The sequence below is a fragment of the Phalacrocorax aristotelis genome, chromosome 8 (genome assembly GCF_949628215.1).
Source record: "Phalacrocorax aristotelis chromosome 8, bGulAri2.1, whole genome shotgun sequence".
NCBI classification, from domain to species: domain Eukaryota; kingdom Metazoa; phylum Chordata; class Aves; order Suliformes; family Phalacrocoracidae; genus Phalacrocorax; species Phalacrocorax aristotelis.
The window spans coordinates 46,724,669-46,744,257 of NC_134283.1; the positions used below are offsets into that span (position 1 = coordinate 46,724,669).

General features: G+C 52.7%; 1 protein-coding gene and 2 long non-coding RNA genes across 7 annotated transcripts in view; all 3 read left to right on the top strand.

Annotated features, from left to right (window-relative positions):
* LOC142061677 (uncharacterized) overlaps positions 1-9,516 on the top strand; it is a 48,160-nt gene extending 38,644 nt beyond the window's left edge. For all 5 annotated transcript variants that reach the window (XR_012662199.1, XR_012662201.1, XR_012662200.1 and 2 more), the window contains one exon: positions 9,131-9,516. This is a non-coding gene — a long non-coding RNA (uncharacterized LOC142061677). The remainder of the gene's footprint in view (positions 1-9,130) is intronic.
* LOC142061676 (uncharacterized) overlaps positions 1-19,589 on the top strand; it is a 117,738-nt gene that overhangs the window by 39,820 nt on the left and 58,329 nt on the right. The window lies entirely within an intron of this gene.
* On the top strand, positions 14,448-17,779 carry LOC142061678 (uncharacterized). Its single transcript, XR_012662203.1, has 3 exons — positions 14,448-14,766; positions 15,040-15,380; positions 17,249-17,779. It is a non-coding gene; the product is annotated as an uncharacterized LOC142061678 (long non-coding RNA).

Sequence of the window (19,589 nt, forward strand, 5' to 3'; positions counted from 1 at the left end):
AGGCTTCGTGCCTAGGAAGCCTCATCTCGTAAGAGCTGTAAGACACCCTTGTATTCTCTTTAGGTGGAGGACGGCCTCGAGTCTGGAGCTGCAGAAGAGGCAGGGAGGAGAGGAGGGGAAAGAAGCATCTGAACGGCTAAATCGTGCCAGCAGCGCTGAGAGTGAGAGTTGCAGTGAGTCCTGGGCCACTGGGGCCCTGTTGCCTCTCTTGTGCATCCTGGGCCCTCCCTGTCTCTCCCCTGGCCCCCTCTCTTTCCTTACCTGCTGCAAAATTATTATTTTTTTTTTTTGCGCCCCCCACCCCCCCGCCCCTTCTTTTTCCATCTCGCTCTGAGTGGCTCCCTGCCTCCCCGTCTTTTCAGTCCTCCCTCTCTCTGTCCTGTAGCCTGTGGCTACTTGTTCTTTCTCCACCTCTGTCTGCCTGCACTGGATTCCTCCTCAGTGCAGGGGCCCTTAGCAGTAGCACGGGGAAGGGGCGGTGTGTCCAGAAGCCCCTGCGCAAGGAGAGGCTTTGGTCAGGGTCGATCTGCGGTAATAATGGTTGCTGTTTCCTCTTTCCCTCTCCCAGAGGCTGTGCTCAGGATGGGGTTGTCTGTCCTTCCTGTTCATCTCTTCCTCTCTCTATTCCTTTGCACTGGTCCCTCTCCCTATTGTTTATTGTTTTGCTTCTCTGAAGCTTTTTTTTATTCCAGGCGTTTTCCCATGACAGGATCGGCAAAGAAGGGAGCGGAGCGTCGGGGTATCCGTGGAGGGAGCATCGGGCGTCCTCCTGTCTTTGCAGGGCTGAATCTGAGGAATTATGGTATGTGGGTCGATAGCATGAATATATATATTTTCTGGGTGCACAAATCCTTTTCAGAGTGTCAGAGGGTAAGGGTTTTGTTCTGTTCAGTGTAAACATTGTTCTGTTTGGTGTATTTGTCGAAGACGAGAGTTTAGTGGGGGAGGAAGTCAGCTCTCTGGATGGTTTGAGGTGGGCTATACGTGTTTGTTGGTCATCTCTCACCTGCCAGATGTTTGGAACTAGTTGTATCTGGTTTTCCTAGGGAGTCACAAAGGGGTTTGGGGCTCCCCGGTGGTGGGTGCTGTGGCCAAAAGAAAAAGCAGGGTCACAGAGTGCTTCATTTACGGGGCTGGCCTCGGCCATCTCCTGCACAAACTTCTGTTATGTAGCGATCGGGATTCAATTTCCTGAAGAAGGAGAGGATGATGGAGCTCGTTATAAGAGCATAATCATTTTCTCTTCCTTTGGCAGTACGGGCACCCAAGGGCCAGCCTGCTTTTGAGGAACAGCATGAGGATGTCGGTGTCGATGCTCAGCAGTGGAAGGAAGCTTCTTTTGGAGGCCAAGAAGATGAAGTGGAGTGCTTATTTGTTGTGTTTGATTTTCATTGTGGGGATGGGGAGCGGTGGGACATGGAAAATGCGGTCCCGGGCAGGGGAGGTGTCTATGACGTGGGAGGCCGTGAGAGAGATCATGGATGCTGCTGGACAGGCATTAGAACCCGTTGCTCAGGTTGGACGGACCCGGCAGAACCACCGCACCATCTTAAGTAATGCCTGCTCACCTAATGAGATATTGGTAGTTGCCCCCACATCACCGTTGGCTTTTCCTTGTCGAGCTTGTATTTTGGCAAGAAGCGTCTCTTGTTAAGCATTTGGGTTAAGGGGTGTCCACAAGGCTACGTGGTGCCCATCTCCATGAGATTTTGTGACCAAGTGATATTCAGCATCCATCTTACGCCCGTCTCCTGTAACTACTCTGCAGTTTTCACTTAAGGCTTGATAGCGCAGCGTTAGCTGATGGCGGCATTTCCCCCGCTGGCCCCTCCACGCCAACGACGTTTCCCCGGCCGGCTGCTGTCCGTTCCCTGTAACTGTGACTCTTGTCCTGTCAGAGCCTTTGCCGAAGCCACCTTTGTGCTCCACAGCAGTCTGTTTTCTGTCTCGAGTATGTTTCTTTTCGGTATCGGATACCCCAAAGCTGTGTACCGTTGGCTCAGGTCTCTTCTTGAGCTTCTGCGAGAAGAGAGAGCCTTCATCTGTGTTTATCGATGCGTTTCCTGGGGTGTTTTTTTGTTGTCCTTTGCAATTTAGTTTTGTCCCAGCTACTGAGGTGTTAATATAGCTGCTTCGTATGGTTCCCGATATGCTTGTGTATTTCCACGTTTCTTTTCATGTTTTTTGTCCTTTGAGACTGATCCAGTTCTGTTAAGGGACTGAGCGAGAGAGAGCGTTGAGGTGACTCCAAATGGTTGATGGTTTTACAGTAAATGATTGACTTTATAACCAGAGATATTTTTTGAGAAGGGGTTCTTAAAAGATTTCATTCTGCTTTGCCATTCCGCTGGCGTAGATGAGCCGCAGCCTTTTTTCGGGAGGCTCATTCTGCTCCTGGGCTTCTCTGGTACTGTTCCTTGAGTTGGTTGCAGGTTTTGAGCTGTCTAAGCTCTTTGGGTAGGTGTGTTTTGACATTTAGAGAGGGGGAGGTTTCTGGCTGAGGTAAGAGATTAAGGAGCAGTCAAAGTTGAGCAGCAGATATATATTAGGAAGTACACTTGTACGCAGCTTTTGTTTTTCCTTGGGTCAGTAAGTTTGTGTTGGCTGTTCAGGGGTAGCAAGATGGTCTAATAGTGTGTTTTGGATTATTTGGTTTTGTCTGGGTTTTTTTGTTTGTGGTTTTTTGTTTTTTTTTGTGTGTGTGGTAGGTTTTTTTGTTTGGTTGTTTTGTTTTCCAGGAATTTTATGACTTGACCAAAGGTAGAAGCTTATATTTTTCCCACCAGTTTTGCCTGTGTGTTGTGCAAGTTGTTGACGTTCTCTCTCAATAGAACTGATGGTGAGATGCTGCGATAGGGGTTAGGGTGAGCGTGTTGTACGCGTCTGTATATGGAGCTCTAGCCTTCCTTCAGAAAGCAGCAGGGACGTAACGCATAGTGTGTGTTGGGGTACGGAACTGCTCGTCGCCTTTCCCAATCGCCCGCAGAGTACCACGTTGTCCCGAGAACCTTTGCAGCTTGTGGCAGGTCCCTCGTAGATTATAAGCATCAGGGCTTCCGTTATTTTGTGGGCCTGTAGAGAGCACGGAGTCTGCGGGAAGCCGGAAGGTGGGAGGTGCTCGCAGAACGCGGGGCAGAGGTGGGAAGGGCAGCTCCCGAGGAGCGGCTGACAGAGGGGCTTTAGGGGTGCAAATACAGGGCAGGAGCTGTCGGGAAGGAGTGAGGTTCCTTTCCTGACAGTTCAGGAGGAGAGGAGGGGTTTTTGAAGTCTTGGTACCGGGGGATGGTTGGGAAAGGGGTGTTTAAGTGTTAGCTAATGGTTGCGTTCTGTGTGCAAGCAGCCTCCGGTAGCCCAGTCTCCTTCCCCGTATGTGTCAGCATGGCCACTCGAGCGTGCTGTCTGCCGAGAGGTTCTCCACGCAGCTGTTCGTGGAGTCGCTCAGGAGCGAGTTACCTACAAAGGGAGTGTGTGTCACTACACCAGCCACACCCGTTTGCTTCCCGTACTGCTTTTGGCGTTTGGCCTATCGGTGTCCGCCTGTGCTTGAGTCATCTGACACGAACTGTAATTTTTGTGTGTTGCGTGGTTTGACTTTTTCTTGCAGTTTAAGTAATAGGTCTAGGATTAAGCAGGACAGTCGAGCGAGGCGTGACGGCAAAGGCGAGCAGATGGTGTCGTGTGCTGTGACAGGGCGGGCTGTGAGGTCACTCGTCTGGGATTTCTGCCTTTGGGGTCTCTGTGTTGCCAAACAAGTCAGTCAAAAGGATTTGTTAGTTTGTTTTGCACGGTGAGCTCTTGCTTTTGGAAAGCAGTGTCCAACATCTGTGTGCCTCTCCGTATTTCCCCAGAAGTGGGCCCAGCATTGAAGGCGACGGTTCCCCACCCATTGGGGACGGACCGAGTATGCGAGCAGGCGCCTGACGCGGCCACTGACCCGGGAGGCATGGATCGGGAGGTGAGCAGAGCCGTGTTGGCACGGTAGGGGAAAGGATGAGTCTGGAACGTGGCTGTTGGTACAGATGCACGGTAGGGAGCTGGACACGGAAGGGAGGGGGCGAAGAGAGCATTGTGAGAAGGTAGGTCAGCACGTGACAACGGAGGGGTCGTGCAGTGTGAGCACCTATGTGACTAGTTAATGAAGGGACTCACAAAACTACATGCAAAGCGGGATGTCTGCCCCGAGCTCGTCGGGCAATGTGAGCGATGAACAGGAAACTGTAGCAGCGGTTATTTTTGAGGTGTGGAATTGTTTGTGAGTGGGCGGCCGCTTCCAGGCGCAGTGGTCACCTTGTCTCTCTGGTTCTCTAGGCGCCGTAGGTGGCGGCGGCCACGACATCCAGCCTCATTAGAGCGTGGGCAAGCGGAAGTTCATGGCGCTTCGGAGGAGGCTGTTGTTGCGGAAGTGGTCGGCGTTGAGTGGTGCGATGCTGAGTGATGGCACCGCATGTTGGAGATGATGAAGAGTATCCGTGTGACCGCAGGCCCATCCTATGTAGCCTGTGTGGCCTTTTTAAAGGATGGCTTTTGAGCCCCCGGATTTGGAAGGGGAGTCGAGGGGCGGTCTTTCTGCGGGTGGCCGGTCAGGTGGGGGAAGCGCAGGTGGGGCAGGCAGGGGTTGTAAAATCAGTGGAGGGTACCGTTCAGAGACTGGACACGTTTGGGCCGAGAGAGGTTGTAGTGTCCTTTCTGCAAAACAGAAGCATCTGCCAGGCAGGGGAGTTCCTGCCTGTGCCTGTGTTGTTGTGTGGATTTTGTAGTCTGTCTTTGTTCCTTACTGTACTCGGGTCTCGATGTGTCTGTTGTTCTCTGTGCTGAGCAGGCACCTAGGTAGCAATATTGAGGGTTTTGCAAGCCCTGGCTCATCGGCATAATGGTAACCGAGAGCTTCCATTCTCGCATTTTAAGTCTACTGCATAGATTTGTCTTGTGTCTTAAATATTAGACCTTTATAGAAGGTCATCTTTTTGCGGCGGTGATTAAGGCGGCCTCAGTACTGCTGCTGAAGAGCAGTCTGAATACCCAGAGCCCTTTTCTGGGACCTGTTCCCTGCACCTGAACGTTCTGATGTCTTTAAGAGTGGCTTGTCGCTCGTGCATCGTCCTAGTTGTGGGTATATGGTTTTATCGCAGGTGATGATGGTACGTGACTTCTCTGCGGATGCTATAGCTTCTTCCTCGCTGCTGTATAGATCTTCTTGCCTGGTGGCATCTCTGGGCAGGAAGTCCTTCGTCTTGGTGAGAATTTTCTGAGGTGCCTCAATCACGTCACTTGTAGTATTTGTGAGCAGTGTCAGTCCGTGCACGTCGATGCCTGTGTCAGAGCTGCTCTGCCTGGGGGTGTAGCAATGGTAGAGTGGGGGAAAGAATAGCAGTAAGAGTATATGGTTAATGTTAATATGCATAGACTGTTTTGGGAACGCCCGTACAACCCTCGTCGGAGCGAGTGGCCGTTGGCAGCGGACAAGGACGGTAATTTCCGGGGTGTTTTGTGGGTGCCGAGGGGATGACCGTAGCTGTCTGGGAGAGGCAGCTAGAGTGCTAGCTGAGCAGAGCGCACCTCACAGCTGTTCAAGGTTGTATGTGCATGGGGCTTAAAGTTTGATTGAAGGTATTTCCTTTAACGCATGCAGTAGTTGGGCTCTAGATGGTATTCCTACGTGGAAGCAAGACCTGTAGAATGGTTAAGCTGTTGCTGTGCATCCAGGTGACTTGTTCTGTCATGCTGTTCTTGCAGAGGATGAAGATGGAGCTGTGCAGGGTGATAGAGCAGAGCTGAGTAGAGCACACTAAGGCGGCAGGTCCGTGTGCAGGATTAAAGAGAAGATGTGACTGAAGGCTATTTGAGGAGCATTTCAGGCGAGCTGGGTCACAGCGAGGAGGCGCATGGGGCTGGTGACTTTGTTCTCTCTGCTCTCAGGAGCACAGCGCTATCCCTAGGGGCTGGCAAGGTTCTAATTGTGGGGCTGGCGCCCCTCGGGTGCTTCTTTTTTTCCGTTACAGTTTAAAGTGTGGATCGCTCTAGTGTTTGAGGAGTTCCTGGGCAGTTGTTGTCTGCAGCGTCGTTCCCAGATGCATGAACAGCTCTGCTCTGTCGCTGTCTGTTTTCAGGGAGCGTCATTTCTTTCCTGCATCCTTACATTCTTAGGTCTTGTAGCTGGGCTTCTTGTGCATCCTCCCTCCCTCTCAGTTTTGAGAGGAACTTCTTGTCACAGGCCCTGACGCTCTTCTAATCTTTTTGGATCGCGTTAGGGCCTCCTTGCGTCACTGTCAGGGTTCCGCAGGTCTTGTTGCTGGATGAGCTCTTCCGTCCAGTTGTCTCTGTGTTTGCCAAGAGCGTTCTCTCATCTCGGAGGCGCACAGTTTGTAGTGTTTCTCATAGCGTTGGTGTGTGCGTTTGTGAGTTTGGCTCAGAGCTGCCTTGCTGGCCGTGTAGAGTCAGGTAGGTGGCACAGCGATGAGAGCTTAGGGTTCATCTGTTGCTATGCCAAGGCTGTTGGGGGAAAGGTTGTACCGTCATCTCAGATTGAGTGGCCCTCCTCAGTGGGCGAGGACCGTAATCACCGTGACATTTTGTGGGCTCGGAGGCCGTGACCGTAGCTATCTGGGAGAGGCAGCTAGAGTTCAGCTGAGCAGATTACATCTGCAGGGTGTTCAAGCTTGTACGTGCGTAGGGCTTCATGTTTGATGTCATAATGTTTGTTTTAATGGCAGGTTGTAGTCGGTCTTCAGGAACCGTTAAGGTACTGCTGTGCAACCAGGCGACTTGTTTGGTATTGGTTTTGGAGATGCCGAGGGACGAGTCGTGCAGGGCGACGGAGGGGAACTGAGGGGACCGATGTAAGCGGGTCAGTTGGTGCGTGGCGTATATAGAGGGAAGATGTGACCGATGGCTCTATGACTCTGTTGCTCCTTGCGTTTGTCTTTTGTTTTGGGTTTGAAGTAGCGTAGCAATGAGCAAAGGAGGCAAGTCAAGCAAGGCAAGTGGTGATTGGTGGGCTGAAGTAGCAGCTCTTTTCTGAGGTGTTGTGTTGCTGGTGAAGTTACAAGCAACGCGTGTCGTTCGGGTGTTACGGACGGCGGGCAAGCTGAACACGGCACCTGGAAGTGACGTAGGGCGGGTGGGAGGCTGTCGAGGGAAAGGAGTGTGAGACAGGGATCGTTGTGGGCAGGCTGTGGCATCAGGCAGCATCTCAGGAGGTGCCTTTTCGTTTGGCTTTTTGCAGGTGCCGCTGGCAGGCTTGGAGTGGTGCTGCCGCATGCCTATGAGAGGTCTGAGAAGGTGGGGCAGCAGCCAGCATCTAAGCTCAGAGAATGCTGTGGTCCGTCATCGAGCTCTTCAGTTTTGTAGGTAGCACGTGGGCCGTCTTTGGAATGGCGTGTGAGCTTGGGTAGTAATGAGGAAGTCACAGGGCGGTGATTTCTCACGAGCGTAACAGTAGTTTACTGTGTGTTGATACATTTGGTGCCACAAGCGATGACGGAAGTGGGGTGTGATGCTGGAATCTGTGCAGAGCAGGTGAGCCGATGGGCATGTTCGTTTTGATGAGGGTGGTGCTCTGGAAGAGATCTGTGTTGACCCGTGTGATACTTATTGCTGGCCCTGGTGTGTTTTTGTTTTGTGTGTTTTTTTTTTTTTTTGTCCACATGATGAAGAGGCACCTGGCCACTGCAAGAATATCCTGGTTAGCTGGTGTGTTTCTTGTTGTGAAAGGATTCATAATCTGGCCCATCTGAAAGCCCCACAGTGACTTTTGTTAGGAAGAGATCTTGAAAAATTGAGATATTTCTTATTCAGTGAGGTTGCATTCTATGAACTTACCATCAGAGTGCATCTTAGAGACGATGTCTTTGTCAGTAGAACTCATCAGCACAAGACTTGCAAAGTATTGCTTTTTTTTAAAGATGGTCCTTGCGGAGATCCAAGCACAGCACATACTCCAAAGGTTGATGGCATTGGTAGTGCTTGGGTTCTCAGTTGTAACAGTCGAGATACCATAAAATACGGTTCCCCTGCACACTTCGGTACAGCCAAACGCATTAGCATATCTGCCGGTCCGTCTTGGTAGCCCCATGTATTGCAACACTAGGGATTTGATTTGCGTGGTTTTTTGTTGTGGTATTTTTTTTTCCCCAAAAAAAGTAAAACCGTATCAGGGATCTCTTCACTCACCGATTCTTCTGTCATAAATGAAAGTTTAAAAAAAGCTAACAGCGTCTGATTTATGATGTGACTTGCGCTGTTTCAGCTGTAACTGCCAAGCAGATGTAGGGTACGATTTGTTAGGTGTACTTAAGCAGGTAGGTATTTGTTGTAAATATTTAATGAGAGGCAACTGAATGTTGTGGGGGAGGGGTTTCCTGCCGGTATTTTGAGGGAGCGCTCTTAAGTATTTTATTTCAGTCTCACTTTCGATGCGTGTTTCCCTGGCAGTTCAGCAGCATCTCTTGGGCAGGGCAGCTGGGTGGATGTCCCTCCCGACTCTATAACATGCCAAAACCCCCTAGTCATGTTGCTGCTGTGTATTTTGGAGAGAGATAATGGAATGGCGTGTGTGAACTGCTGTGCGAGTTGAATGAACACAGAAGGAAAATGGAAAGCTTTTATAGCCTAGATGCTCATATTGGATGTGCGTAAACACACGCACGCCTTCTCAGCACAAAGTGAATGACTGAGATTACGTTACTCTTTCAAGTTTGACACGCTTCACTTCAGGCTTCATTGAGCCAGGCAGCTAGACGTGCGGCGGCAGGGCGAGGGCTGTAGCTGCTGCGGTGGACCTGTAAGCGGAGGTTCTGGTTACGGTACAACTTTGCCCCGCAGCCTCACGGGGTTATCTCCCCGCAGCGGTGCCGTAAGGAAGGGATGAGATGTTTTCTAACACCAGCCAGAGCGTTCAGTGTTACACAAAGAATCTGTTCAAAATGGTATTGGTTAGTCTTAATACCGTTTTCAAGTGTTCCAATCACTCTAGCTTTTAAAGGATGTGCTGTGTTTTGACATGACCCGTTTACCTAGAATCTTGCTGTAGCTCAGTTTCCTTCCTATCCCTTATGCTGACTGAGCTCCTCCATTTTCTTCTGTGCTATTTTATTCACGTGCTGAAATATAGTTTGGGATTTCTGTTTTTCAGATGTCTTCTAAGTGTCTCGTGATGCTCAAGAGATGCCCCCCGGCCCAGGTTTGCCTGCCGGTCGTTAAGCGCGGTGAAGGTAAGGGGCCATCCCTCTGCCTGGAGGCTCCTGGCTCTGACTCCAGCGGGTGACCCGCAGGTGCGGCCGCGAGGGCTGCCTGGTGGGGAGAATCGGGGCCCCCAGGGACCGGGGCTGTTTGTCGCCCCCGGGAGCCCGTCCCAGCGCGGGAACAGAGCGGGAGCATGGCCGAGCAGAGCCTGAGAGAGATGTGACACTGTCCTCTGGCACGCTCCTGCTCTGCTGCGGGGCGGCCGCCAGCCTGCGGACAGGGGCTGGGGGGCTGCAGCTGTCTGGGGGCTGCTCTACGTTTTAGTTTTTAGCAGAGCTCCCCTTTTTTTGGGGGGTGGGGTGGGAGGGGTGGGGGTGTGTGTACCTTTGTAAATGACACTATTAAAGCAATGAGCTGCAGGTTGAAGCAGATTCTCTTGTTTAGTGCCCTCCTTTGGGGTGAATAAAATTGGGGGAGTCCTGGGGGGGTGTGATGATGTCATCTGGGGCACCCTGTTGTCACTGGGGGAGCTGATAATGCGTCAGAGGAACAGGTGAGTGGGGCGTCATGTAGGGGTTCCCCCCCAAAAAGGGGGGTTGCAGCCCCAAAATGCCTGAAAATTCAGGGGGGCTATTACAAAAACCTCTTATTTTATATATATTGAAGTGTAATATTAAATTTATAGATGTATAAAGGGATTTTAAAATAAGAACTTATCTCTCCTATATTATATAACGGATTTCAGGATACAAAAATTCTACATCAAGATACAGGGTTTTAAAACACAAAAGTAACTCTACTGTCTGTATATCTAGATGAAAAAATAAAGGAGTTTAAAATGAAGAAAAAGGATAGATGAAGGAATTCAAAACAGAAGAAAGTCTGACTAGAGCGAGCATCTACGCTTAGTGTGTGTTACATAGTCTAAGTAGATGTGTAATCTAAATAGAGGTTATATAGAGTGAAATAAGCCCAGGTATAACTCTAAGTAGATGTTTAAATAGAGAAGTCGAAAAAGATTGAAGTGTCAAAGTGTAAGTAAGCAGATAGCTAGTCTAAATAGGTGGTTTTTATACATGTTAATATGGAAGTCTAAACAGGTATGTGTAAATAGATATTCTGTGTAAGTGTAAATATAGCTAAGTCTAAACAGGTATTGTATGTAAATGTAAAATAGATAGTATATATAAAATATAGATGTACTCTGTAAGGATGTGTAAGTAGACACATAAGTGCAAATGTCTATGCTATATAAGGTTTTAAAATGCAAAGAAACCATGCTGATAGAGATGTTTATAGAGAGGATTTAAAAATTAGACACACACCGCACCCCCACCCCCCAATCAACTGAAGGCACAAAAGCACTTTCAAATGCTGCCCCTTCCCCGTTCTCCTTCTCCCATCCCGATCTGGGGCCGATTCCCCCAAATGGGGACTTCCCCCTCTGGGGCTGTGTAGGCAGCCTGGGAGCTGCTGCCAGGGCAGACAAACACCCCCAAAGCCCCTGAGTCTGGGTCTGCAGTGGGGGGTGAAAAACCCCAAACAGACAAAACACGCAAACAGTTTTGGGGGAAAGAAAACAATTTGGGGCTCCTGGGAAAGCCCACTCCTGCTGGGTTTGTGCAGCTGGAAAGGAGGGGGAAAAAAAAAGCGGGGGTGGGGGGGGGGTGGAACCCCGCTAACCATTCTCATGCACAAAACCAGGAGCAAAAATCACCGATTTCTGTGTTGTGGAAAGGGCCAAAGAGACCCAGAAGTGAACCGGTTGGAAAAGCAATCTCAACTTTTACCTTATGGAAAAGCAAAAAAAGCCAAAGGAACAAACCCCAAAAAACCCCAAAAACAAAAAAAGCCAAGCCATCCAAACAGAAATCACCAACACCAAGCGAACACCCCAAAAACCCCAAATTGGGGAAAATTTGGGGTGAAACACTGGCAGTTCGAGGGGCATTGCTGGGGCTTATCTGGAATGGATTCTCCGCAGTGGGTCAGTTATCTGGAGCGGATCATCTGCTGCAGGTTAGCCCAGGTGAGTTGCCTGTTGTGGATTATCCTGGGGGGACCCCCTGGTGTCAGTCATCCCCATGCATGTTCCCCATGGTGTGTCTGCCCAGACATGCCCCTGTCCGGCAGTGTCCACCTCCTCCGCCGCCCTCCCTCTGCGTGTGTCTGTGCCCTCCCAAATGCTGTCCCCTGAAATGGCCCCCCTGCATGACCTTTTTCCCCGGTGACATCCTCCCCCCTCCCCCGCTTTCCCTGGCCTCCTGTTCTGTGCTCACTGAAGCCTTGTGCTTACGCAGGATGAGCAGAGCAGGGTCCTGGCAGTGCAGAGGTGAGGCGCTGCCAAGCGAACGAAGCTCAAGGCTCAGCAGTGCACAACTCCTTTGCAGGTCAGCCACTGGCATCTGGTCTGCCTGGCTGCCCCGTGCCCTGACGCACAGCTGCCCCCCTCACCCCAGGCAGCCTACCTTCAGAAGGGCAGCTGTGTTCCCTTGATTTATTTTCTTCTTTAACTGTCTAGCACCTGTTGACTTGCTGCTCTCCCTGTCACAACCCTGATGCCGCAGGCCTACAGCAACTGCTGGGGCTTACTCTGGGGGGGTGGGGGGTGGGGGGTGGGAAAGGGGACCTTTCTCCCCAGGTTGTTTGTGCTGCTTGTCCTCCCTAGAGCGTGGGGTGGGGGTGAGTGGGGCAGGAAGGAGGACAGTAATGGCCACCTGATTTTTAAAGCGGTCGAGACAGAAGGACTAAAATGCTCGAGGCACTTTGGTGCTGGGTGGTGCAGAGGCAACGACTGACACTGCTGGGGCTGCGTGAGTGGGAAAGCTGCAGAGAAACAGGAGCTCTGCGCACGCAGTAACAGTTCCATTATCCCGACTAACGTGACCCAGAGATGGTGCGGGTCTTGCCCCAGAGAAGAGTCATGGAGATCATGCCGCTGCCACCGTGCTCTGCTACTGCAGCCGGGAATCGCGCATGCGCAGTGGCGATGGTTTGTCCCTGCTGCCACCGTGCGATCATACTGCGGTACTGCACCCGGAACAGACGCATGCGCAGTGGCGACGCTGTGTCCCTGCTCCCTGAAGCCACCGAGCGACCGAACCGCGGAACAGCAGGCGGGAGCTGCGCTACCCTGGTAGAGTTCCCCCCAGCTTGCGGCAGTCACCGATCGAGCATTATCGGGCACTGCAGATGGGGAGCCACCCGTTCCCCAGGGTGAGTTTTCGCTGGTCGCCGCTGCCACGGTGCAAGCAGATTCCGGTCCTGCAGCCGGGCAGTTCCGTATGCGCGGTGGCGCTTTATTTTCTGCCCCCTACTTCCACCGAGCGCCCAAACCCTCGTACTGCAAGTGGGCAGCCGCACATGCGCGGTGCCGCCTTTTCTGCTCTCTGCTGCCACCGTGCGATCAAACTACGGTACTGCAGGCGGGCAGCCGGGCATGCGCAGTGCCGCCTTTTCTGCTCGGCTGCCACCGTGCGATCAAACCGCGGTACTGCAGGTGGGCAGCCGCGCATGCGCAGTGGCGCCTTTTATGCTCTGCTGCCACCGTGCGATCAAGCCGCGGTACTGCAGGTGGACAGCCGCGCATGGGCAGTGGCGCCTTTTATGCTCTCTGCTGCCACCGTGCGATCAAGCCGCGGTACTGCATGTGGACAGCTGCGCATGTGCAGTGGCGCCTTTTCTGCTCTCTGCTGCCACCGTGCGATCAAACTACGGTACTGCAGGCGGGCAGTCGCGCATGCGCAGTGGCCACCTTTTTTATTCTGCTCGCTGCTGCCACCGAGCGACTGAACCCTGGGACTGCAGGCGGGAGCTGCGCTACCCTGGTAGAGATTTCCACCCGCCCCTTACCCGATCGCGGCAGTCACCGGTCGAGCAAAAACTGCAGACCGGAAGCCGCCCGTTCCCGAGGGTGAAGTTTTCCTCCGGTCGCTGCCGCCACCGTGCAAGCAGATTCCGGTACTGCAGCCAGGCAGTTCCGTATGCGCGGTGGCGCTTTATTTTCTGCCCCCTACTTACACCGAGCGCCCAAGCCCTCGTACTGCATGTGGGCAGCCGCGCATGCGCAGTAGCGCCTTTTTGCTCTCTGCTGCCACCGTGCGATCAAACCGCGGTACTGCAGGTGGGCAGCCGCGCATGCGCAGTGGCGCCTTTTATGCGCTCTGCTGCCACCGTGCGATCAAGCCGCGGTACTGCAGGTGGGCAGCCGCGCATGCGCAGTGGCGCCTTTTGTGCTCTCTGCTGCCACCGTGCGATCAAACTACGGTACTGCAGGCGGGCAGTCGCGCATGCGCAGTGGCCACCTTTTTTATTCTGCTCGCTGCTGCCACCGAGCGACTGAACCCTGGGACTGCAGGCGGGAGCTGCGCTACCCTGGTAGAGATTTCCACCCGCCCCTTACCCGATCGCGGCAGTCACCAGTCGAGCAAAACCGGGTACTGCAGACGGGAAGCCGCCCGTTCCCGAGTGTGAAGTTTTCCTCTGGTCGCGGCTGCCACCGTGCAAGCAGATTCCGGTACTGCAGCCAGGCAGCTCCGTATGCGCGGTGGCGCTTTATTCTCTGCCCCCTACTTCCACCGAGCACCCAAACCCTCGTAGTGCATGTGGGCAGCCGCGCATGCGCAGTGGCGATGTTCTTTCCCTGCTCTCTACTGCCACCGTGCGACCAAACTGCCGTACTGCAGCCAGCAGCCGTGCACGGGCTGTAGCGACATTTTGCCGTGCTCACTTCTCCACGCCACTTAGTGACACCGCCCCCCCCGCTACCTGGTGATGGCACCGTGGGGGCCGGAACCGTGTAGGCACAGCCCTTAGCGACAGGTCCTGACCCCTTGCGATAGCCCGGTGACGGTGGTGCTCATACCCCTAGCCACGCTTTTAGCAACGGGCCCCGCCCCCAGCGATCGGCAGGCGGGCTGATGTCTGACCCTCCTGGCCCCACCCACCTTTGCAACAGGCCCCGCCCCCTGGCGAGAGCCTGGGGGGGCGGGGTCGTGCTCCTGAGCTCCCCAGCACCCCCAGTTAGCAACAGGTCCCACCCCCTGGTGACAGCCTGGGGGTGTTGCTGGTGCTGCCTGGCCCCACCCTCCGTAGCAACAGGCCCTGCCCGCGGTGATGGTTCATGGGGCATTGCCAGTGTCCCTTTGGACACACCCCCTTAGCGACAGGCCCCACCCCTGGCAACGGCCCAGGGGGCGGTGCCAGCTCTCTCCCCTTAGCGACAGGCCCCGCCCCCCCAGCAACAGCCCAAACAGCTTTGTTTGCTTTGCTTGGGGTGCTCGGTTTGGGTGTTTTCTCTCCCCCCTCCCTCCCGTGCCGGGAACTTCAGGCAGCTCTCGTACAAGTCCCGGGGCCTTCACCCCTCGGGGGGCTCAGCCCGCCCCTTTCGCGGGGCACTGTGGGAAGGGTGGGGGCGGGGCCCGGGGGTCGAAGACCCCCAGCCTGGGCTCAGGCAGCTCTTGCTGCTCCTGGGCTTCTCTGGCGTTGGTGCTCTCGTGTTCCCTCGGGCGGTCGCAGCTTTGGGGCTGTCTCAGCCCCCTGGGCAGGCGTGCTCTGGCGTTTAGCGAAGCGGAGGCGTTGCCTGAGGTAAGGATTCCAGAGCTTGGCACTCTTTGGCAGTATCTGTACTAGAAAGGTCCCTTGTGGCCTGCTTTGCTTTTTTCCTCCCGGGATGTTGTTTTGGGTGCTTAGGGGGTGGTGAGATGGTTTAGTGGTATGCTGTTCTGTTTGGGGTTTGTTTTTTGCTTTGCTGGTTTTTTTTCCCCTTGTGAGATCATTTTATTGTGCTGCTGCAATTCCTGTCTTTACTGAACCCGGAACCTTGGGGGTTTTCACTAGTTGTGCCGTTCACTGTTTCAGGTGTTGACTTGGCCTCTCAACAGCCGTGGCACAACCTACAGCGATGCTGCCTCTCCAGGCCCCCGCAAGCCCCGCTTTCTTGTCCAGCCAGGCGGGAAAGCGTGGTTGTTGCAGAAACAGCTACCCCCTGCGACTCCTCCTCAGGTTGTTGGCTCGGCCCCAACAGCGTACAGGCTGCTGAGGTCACTGTGTCCGCACGGGACGCAGGCGGCCCGGAGAGCTTTACCCCGTGCCGTTTCCGTCCCCTTTGGGCAGCAGCAGATCCGCCGCCACTTCAGGCGGCCACTTTCTCAAGGGCGAGGAGCTGGGACAACAACGGGCTGCTGCAGACTCTGGTCAGGGTAAGAGGCTGTTCCCTGGGGAGCCGGCGCAGGGAAAGCGGAGGTACGCACGGGCACTTGTCGGTGCCCCTGAGCAGTAAAGCGAAGGTTAAATTGTTAGAGTGCAAATAAATACATATTATTTAGGGACAAGTCGTGACTAAATTTAATCGCAGCTATTACTGAACAATCCAGGCAGTCATTATTCCTAATCTGTAATTAAAAAAAAATAAAGGCAGTCCTTTTTTATGCCATAAATAGAGTTGCGAGTCATTACTAGCTCAATCTAAATACAGCCGTTATTAAATCAACTGCAGGTATTAATGACTCCTGATAAGAAACAAAATAAGGAAATTTTAGAATCTACAATGAAAATCGACCTGGAAAGCTAAATTGGGAGTGGGTAATACTGAAATTGTAACAGGGCTGTTAGAAAGTTTAGAGGCAGCGACAGCTCCTGCTTCCAACCCAAGCGGTAAATGAAGCTTTAGATTCTTAAATGAAGAGAAATAAAGGTGAGCTGTTAAACAGTGGCTGGGTTCAAGCGTAGGTATTAAGAAATTTGCAGGTGCGGGTGATTCCTGACCAGAACTAACAATTCCAGAAGATTTAGATTTAAAACTACAAAGCTAATGGAGTGCCACAACCGCCTGGATGTAACTGCAGCCGCTTTGGGGGAATGCCCCAGCCCCCCCAGCCACCGCTATTAATTACTGCCAAGGAGAGCGAAACTGAAAGTAGAAGCAGTGCAGGTGAAATGCGAGCAGTATGCTTTTTCCTAAGTCATCTCTTTGTGTCAGGAGAGGAAAGAAAATAGAAAGAAGATGTTTGCAGGGTGTCTGTGCTGGGTTACCTGCGCGTCTCTTCCGTGCATCCTTGAGGAGACATTTAGCTCCTGTTGGGCGCTCGCAGGTGGAGACAGGGCGAGCTGGAGGCAGGATTGGTGCCGGCACTGATAAAGGGATGGGCAACGAGCTGAGAGAAGAGGGGGCAAGGGCTGAAAAAGGGTCACCAGTTCTGCAGGGAAGGCAGCAGGATGTGACTCAGCAACCGCTCTGATGAGTGCAGGGTCATTCGCTGCGATGAAGTCAGGGTCTGTGGCTGGCCCGGAGAGGCAGCAGAAATCCCAAACTCTTTGCAGGGGTACCGGCCAGATTAGGGCAACACCTGAACAGTAAAACCATTTAGGGGAAGCAAAGCTGGGCTGCACCGCATGGCCAACCTCCCTCTTCTCCGTGAGTCCCAAAGGGGCAGCTCCAAGAATGTGCTGAGAATTCATCCCTTGCGCTAAAAATGAGACGTAAGTAGCACCCACCCGTGAATTTTATTTTCTCTCTCGCTCTGCGGCTCCTGCCTGCTTGTCTCTCCTCAGTGCTCACCTGCACCTGTGCTCGGATGGGGCAGCTGAGGGAAGGTGCTGCCATCTCCCCAGCCCTGACAGACCACCCCTCAGCTCTGTCCTCTGTCAGGGAGCGTCGTCATCTCTCCTGCCTCCCAGAGTCTGTAGTGGCAGACGCGCGGGCTTTTCCCTGCACGCGCATATGGGAAGGGAAGGGAAGCACAGTGAGAGCTGGGCTTGTCAAAGAGTAATGGGGGTGGTGGGAAGCGTAGCTAGAACCAGAGATCTACAACGCAAAAGCAAAGCAGACGGGACACAAAAGTAAAATGGTGCACAGGAATGCTGAGGAGAGAACTTCCGCAGCACACAGGAAGTCAGTGTCAGAATCTGTTTTCTTCTGACTGCCAAATTAAAAATACTGGCACGCTTTGCAATGCTAAGCTCGCTCTAATCGTCTGAACTGTTTGTTTCCAACCCCCCACCGCTCCCAGCACACCGTTCAATCTCCTCAGCCTGAAATGCCTTGTTTTCCTTCTTTTTTTTATGACAGGGCAACTTCTGTTTCCGAGGTGGTGCCTACAGTACAGCTATCTCTTCAAAGACACTTTGGTTTAGGTCAGAGAATGTTTAGCCTGGACTGAAACAAACTCTAGTTCTATTTCTGGAAATCATTGGTCCTGTGCATAAAGCCCGGAAAAAAGGAAATATGAACCAAAGAACATGGGGCCTGCAGGGCTAGGAAAATATTTGAGAAGAGGTTCAGTGGGGAAATGATTGTTTGTCTGTGGGGTGTCCAGGCAAGCAACCCAGCTGCTAGAAAGTGGCTCTGTCCCCAGGATGGCCTTGGCGGTCCCGTCGGAGTCGGGGGAACAAGGACAAGGCAGGGTGAAGAATCTGGCCTGCTGTGTGGAACGTGATTGTACAAAGCACGTGTGATGCACTGCAAGTTTATTTGTTTAAACTGTGAGTTAAAGAAGGTGTGCAGTTGCTTTGTAAACAGCTGACACTCTAAAGCTACACCCATCTAATTGCTAGCTATATTAAATCTATCGTATTGCTGTTTCTGCATTAAAAAAAAAACAAACACACCTATGTAAGCACTTCTAAGTACAATGGAAAACCACTGTTTAATGTGTGGCATGTGTGGGTTGTTTTTTTGGGGTGGGGGGTGGGGTGTATGACAAAAACCTGCGAGAGAGACACACGCACATACGCACATGTAATGTTTAGCGCTCACCTAAAACCAAAAAAGAAAATCCACTCTTTATTTTGCAGCATTAGCATTAGCTTCCAGTGCACAGCCTGAGCGTGCCTCTGCTCTCACCGTCTTCTCCCTCTTCAACTGTGTGTGGCTGTCATCAGCTTGCACAGGCTTTGCTCGTGCAAGTTTCCGTGATGGCTTACGAGAAGGCAGGGAAACAAACCCAGCAAGACGCGTAGTGCCTTCCTCTATGGGCTCCGTCCAGCCTTTGTTAAAATGAACAGGAAAAAAATCTGCTGCTGCCTTTACTCTGACTGACTCTTACAGAGAGCATCTGACTTGACCCGCAGCAAAGCGATGCCCCAGGCAGCAGCACGTATTGGCGTCGACCGTGGTTTCACCCACCTGTTTTACTGCGCCGGTCCTTTCCCACGGCCGATGCCACAGATGTGGCGCGGCCCACCCCCAAACCTCTTTACGAGGGTTCCCTGGGCTCTGCAAGTTGCCTGCTGGACATGTTGCTGATTCAGGCACGGGCAAAGTCTGCTTCTTTGCTGGCCTCAGGCCAGGGCAGCCCTGTACTCGAGGGAAACTGAGAATATCTCCAGCGAGATCTCACCGGGAGGCTGGGACCTCGTCAGTAGGGGAGAAAGCCAAGCGACTTACACTGAAAGTGAGCTCTTTGCTAGGCTGTAGATCATAAAGTTAAAAAAGAAAACAAACCTGCCTTTTTAAAAATGCCCCCTTTTGAGTCTGCCACATTTGATCCAGATTTTTAAAATTGCAGGGTATATCTCCTACAGGCCTCATGCAAAGGGAAGTGAGTACTTCTGGCTGTCAGGGCAAGGGGGTCCCTCAGGAGCCCAGGTGCTCACGCCAGCTGGCATCTGGCATAGCACAGGGCAGGAGCTTTGGCAGTAGTATGTGAGCTGAGAATAAGAGTCAGGCAGCACTGCACGCTTCTCCTGTGAGCCGCTGAGTCTCGCGCGCTGTACTTTCCACGAATAAAAGGCCAGAAGAGTCAGCATTTCTGCTAGTTCCAGCCTCATCCGTACCCTCGTCGGTGTAACTGTAAGCAAGCGTCCCGTAGCGACTGGGAGAATGGCAGCTGGGCTTCCTGCGCTGTCTTAGGTTGTGCCCTTGGAAAGACCCTTCTCTGAGCCCCGTGAGCCCTGGGGTGGGTGGGCTGAGGTGCTGTTCAATGCTGAATAGGCACGAAGGCCTGTAAACAAAATGTGTTTATATTGCACCCATACCTGGCAGCCAACCGCCGCTTTCTTTACGTATTCTGCACCTCCTGCCGACGCTTTTAAACTTAGCCGATATTGCCGGAGTTTTCACTAACGGGGCAGGGGACTGCCACGCTGCAGGGGGAGTTTCTGGGTGTCTCCCACGGACACAGACGTCCTCAGCTGGGTAGGGACAGGGTGAGAGCTGGAACAACTCTGCTGACATGTAAAGGCCATCCCAGGGCAAGGCTCCTCGGTCTGGGGGCTGAAAGGCGAGCTGCGCTGGGTGGTTGGTGTGGGAGTTGTGGAGCAAGTAGGGGAAAAAAAAAACAAAAGAGAAAAAACCATCCAAATGTTTCACAGCAGGTAGAAAGCTTGGCAGAAAGCAAACTGAATGCTGTAAAGACAAAAGCCGAAAGCCAGCTATGGACTGTACAAAGAGAGTCAGTGCCACGGACAGA